Below are 5,016 nucleotides of genomic sequence, written 5' to 3'. Positions count from 1 at the left end.
TCTGACCCCTCTTAATCCGATTCCATGTCTAATTTGGCTATGATGGAATGTTTATAGATGGAAACTCTTTTTCAATCTATAACCGTTCACTGTTTATTTTAACGGTTTCCATTCATAATCCTAGTCTTTTACTAATCACTTCTTTACATTATGACCGTACATCTTGCCCTTTAATGGATAAACAAGAGTCAGCTGAGGGTTAAGGAAATCTGTTACTTGAGGGGCTGGAAAAAGTTTATTTCTATGTGTCTGATCTGACTGTCCGCACAATATTTAAAAAAACAAACTGGTCTATTGTGAATTTTTTCAGGAAGCTTCATTTCTATATAGGTAACATCAAATTCGATGATAGTGCATGTCACTCCATGGTATTTGGTGAGCATTAGTGAACATTTTTACATTGGTCTTATATATAACCATGATGGCAACAAGAAAATTGCAACAATAAAAAAAAAAACAAATCTTTAAACCAATTGAACACAGTCATTTGACATTTTAACGTAGATATAGTAACACATGCAATGAAAGCACTTTATTTGATTGGTCAGCAAGACTTTCGTTATGTTTTGTCAGGTCCTTGAATACTCAGTTTTATTGGTCTATTTGTGTGTACACAAGGTAGAATTCTATTATAGTCCATGTTCCTCCGTGGGAATTGATCAAACCTTTGCAAAGCCTATAACTCAGGGTGATAACTTAAAAATTAATTGTGCTATAAAGTTGAAATTTATATTTTTAAATTTAAATAAATTCAGATATATTTAATTAATAGACTGAGCGTTAGCAAAGCCATAATATCACTCAAGGGCCTGGAAAAATTAAATTTTTGTCTGTCTGCCCTCACAATATCTTATAAATGAACTGATCTATAGACTTGAAATTGTGCATGAAGCTTCATTACTACATAAGGAAAACCAAGTTCTGTCTGAGCAGTAGCAATATATTTACATTGGTCTTAATGGGTAATGATGATGGCAACTAAAATTTAGCAGAATGAATAAATTTGTAAACAAACTTAGTACATTCATAAAATATATTAACTTGTGATATATTGATACATGTAGCTAAACACATACACCAATTTATGGTGACTTGGTGTGTAGATTTATTATGTAAACATCTATATGTAACCCAATTTAATGAAAAAAATATGAATGAAACATGTGGCAAGATATTTCGAGAAAGATACCAATACTGTAGACTTTCATATAACCTCAAATTAAGTTTGCATATAACCTCATTTCTACATAGAAATAAAGAATGAGTTCTATCATGGTGGATGTCCAACCATGGAATTTGGCTGAGTGCTGTTTAAGTGTATAACTTAGTAGACTGACACAATTTCTCTATTATTTGCTGGAGATGTTCCATATGATTGCCTGTCATTAATGAAATAAGTTATAGACTCGAAATTTTGCATTGAATGTTAGCAGTATGTTACACAACACATAGTGTGCATACTCCTACCTTTGCAATTAGTTGTACACAAAGATTCAATAAAATTATGGCATATGATGTTTAATAAAGATTGTATTTAATATTGTTAAAAAAAGAATATTAGTTACTTAATAATTTGGGACAGCAATGTACTTTTTCACAACTATAACTAAATTACTAGAGGTAATTAAGTTAAGAAATTTAAAATTGAAATAAGAGAGAGGAGGATTGGTGGTGGAAGGGTGTTTCTAAATAAGTCAGTTAATAAATAACATGAAATTGAAAAGGAACACTTGCTGCACACCTATCGTTGCAATTAATTGTAATAGCTTGTAGTTAACCAAACATATTTTGTGTTTAGTTTCATTCTTTGTATGGTAACATTGTTCTCACTCCAACACACAAACTATGTCTTCAGAGTTTCTCAAAATTGTTTCAATCTACTCTCCCTAATATCTTTTTGGTTACTACCAATGTCACCTTCCTTTTCATCAACACCTCTTATGTTCTTTGTCTGGCTGCTTTTGTAAAACTTTCTTGATCAAGATCTTTCTGATAACAAACCCACATAATCCTTCATATTTCACTTTTCCAACTCATTATTATTTTAAAAAGTCACTTCCAAAGTGCCGGCAACAAAATTATACTCAAATCAAGACATGCTTCCCTAAATGGTCCCTTCATATACTACTCCTTTTTTCTTTTTCTTACAAAAAGGAAAGGCCGATCCCCTTTAAAGCCTTATTCCGTCTATTCACATGGGTGAGGGTCTTATCAAAGAGGATAGGGGGAAAGTCAATACAGTACAAGGTCGATGGTACTGATACAAAGTGTTGTATCTTAGGCTGTTAGGTCATCGTTTGGCACTCCCAAAGCTTCTTTATGGGTAGATTACTGAAAGATTTTCTCCAGAAACATTTCATTCAACCTCTTTGACGGCTACACTTCATGGGCATTATCATAATTTGAACTAGCATTAAATTAAATTTTGAAACCTTGCATACTTCTCATTTCTTGATTTATTTTGCAAACATCTTGGGAAAATATTAACTTTCTTGATGTGGTGATTGAACTTGAATTGAGGACTTTCCAAATGAGAGTGTTGAACAGAACACACAATCTTGTTATATGGAATTGGCCTGCAAGACAACCTTTATGTTTATGATAGTGTTCTTTGCAAGAGGCCAGTCTTTGGTGTTGTATTTAGATCCTTTGTTTTAATCAAATTTTGAGGTGTTTACTCCAGTCATTGACTACTTTCATACAGATAGGGAGATAATAATCACTCTTTTTTGAGGAGTTGTTTAGTTTTTTTGTAGATATTTCTGTGATATTCCCTTCTTCCAAATATTCTTTACTTGTTGCCCCTGGCAGTTTTAGGACTTGCTTTCCCCACAATGAACAATTAAATATCCAACTCCCTTCAATTCAACCTCTAGAGTTGGTAGGGGGACTGTTGATTCAAAACCAGTTTGTGAAGTTGAAGGTTTTTCCTTCAATATTAGTTTGGTTATTTTTGGTGACAAAACTTGTTTTTCATATTTTTACTTTATTTCTGGGTCAACCTCTTCAGTACGATTGGTGTATAGGTGAAGTTGATTTTTTTTTTTCATTTTAACTTCCTTGTTCCAGTTGAAATGAAACAAGGTTTTTTATCGTTAAGGTGAAATACCTACATTGAAGATTTATGTGGTACTTTCATAGGGGCTTGTGCACTTCCCTGGCTTACATTCCTTCTGGCTATCATTACCCTCAATAATTACCATCACTATAATAGCACCCGGAATTCGCTATGTATAGAATTATCTAAAGTACTATTGAACGTTCTAAAACTTTTTTTGGCGTTAAAAAATCTACTATACCTAAACTTTTTGTATGTCCTTGAACAATTGTGCACCTCTGAGACAATGAGAAAAAACCTAGATTACACTAGATTTTGTAGTCTAAGTGTCTCTGATGTCTAAAACGGAAATAAGAGTATTTTGAGCTGCTTCATCACGGACTTGATTGTTTTTATCTCTTCAGATGTACATGACTCCAGATTCCATAACTCAAACCTGTAACAGCGTCAAAGTTCAGATGCTGCACTAAGCGGAAGGTGAGCTGGATTTAAAATTAACATTCACATACTTGAGAAATTAAAAATGGTGATCTTTTAAAATTAAAAAAAGTTTGTATATAAGTTAGTAAGAAATTTTATAGCAAAACGAATAATAGATTCAATTTAAATAATAAATCATTTATAATAATAATAAATCGTTTATCTATAAAACATTTTTACAAGAAATGTATAGGATTCGTCAAACGTAGAAAGCTAACATTTTCCATTCATTCCACCATAAAAGATTCTTTCATACACATATTGTTTGCAGTCACTCTCCCATTCATTCTGATTGTACCATTCTAGTCTCTAGTAAGTCTGCTAATCGAGGGTCTAGGGTCATTTTCTAAAGCCATTCACAACAATGGTTGTTCTGACATGATTTTTGACATCATGTGAGGTTTCAAGATAGCTGAAGGAAGTTTTAACAAAGACACAGTAACATTTTTTTCCCAAGACAAGAGATGATTGTTCCCACACTTAGTCCTAAAAGGACCTTTGCGCCTCCATAACTTAAATTTATATCCTCAGAATCTGTGACTTACAGAAGCTGATCCGATTTGAATGCTCCTGTTCTCTGATGTCTTTGGGGCTGAGGAGATATGTCCCTAGGAATCTTTTCCGAATTTTAGATATGGCAGGACAGTTTAGCGAAATATGCTGTGCCAATTCCTCCTCTTCACAGAGTCTTAATAACGAGATACATAATAGATGCGCATGCGAGCTCGTGATAATCGAGAAAGCAGTAATCCATGCAATAGATACGAGGTCTGTCAAAAAAGTATCCAACCGCCGACTAGTAGGCGGCTGCGGCGTAACCAACCGGCTCGAACCGGTTATTGGAGGGGAGGGGCGAGCCTACTCCTTCCCATATTAGGCATTGAATACGATCAGGTCACTCAGTGAGTCACAGCGCTCTGTTCCGTACAGTACTGCCGTGTGTGTGCGTCGCATTTCAATATCCAGATCAATTTTCATTCAAAGCTGTGGATAAACATTGGTAACTCTGCAGACAGAGTTCTCTGAAATATAGTATTAGCCATAATAAACGGTACTGAAACTGAATCAGCTCTAGTTGCCTTCTCGATCAGCTGATTCAATTGTCGATTGTTGCCACGGTTTCATGTTCATTACTTCTTTCTTATTTTAGGTTAGTTTTTGCTATCATGGTGCTAACAACGTTACAGAAAATTTTTATCGTGGAGCATCATTTTCGCTCATAGGGATGGGCCAAGCTTGTCATAGACTGCACAACAACAACATGAGTCATTTTCAGGAAAAATTCTGCAAAAACCAGCGTAGTAATGCTATGATTCTTACTGTTGTTGAAAAATTTCGAAGAACAGGTAGTGTTTTGACATAGGGAAAGGGCTTTTCAGGTCACCCAACTACTGTTTGTACAAATGAAAACCACGGAAGAGTGTTGCAGCAAGTGTTACAGTCACTGAAAAGAAGCCTAATCCAAGCTTCTCTTAAAC

General features: G+C 34.4%; 1 protein-coding gene across 1 annotated transcript in view; it reads left to right on the top strand.

Moving 5' to 3' along the window:
* The window catches only part of LOC124367045 (zinc finger protein 708-like), a 15,128-nt gene extending 12,427 nt beyond the window's left edge, over positions 1 to 2,701 (top strand). The window contains exon 3 of the mRNA XM_046823716.1: positions 1 to 2,701. This exon is cut by the window's left edge and continues 2,325 nt beyond it. The gene's annotated coding sequence lies outside the window, so the exon portion shown is untranslated.
* The last annotated feature ends 2,315 nt before the right edge of the window (positions 2,702 to 5,016 follow it).

The sequence above is a fragment of the Homalodisca vitripennis genome, chromosome 1 (genome assembly GCF_021130785.1).
Source record: "Homalodisca vitripennis isolate AUS2020 chromosome 1, UT_GWSS_2.1, whole genome shotgun sequence".
Taxonomy (NCBI): Eukaryota; Metazoa; Arthropoda; class Insecta; order Hemiptera; family Cicadellidae; genus Homalodisca; species Homalodisca vitripennis.
This window is presented reverse-complemented; position numbering and strand designations above follow the sequence as displayed.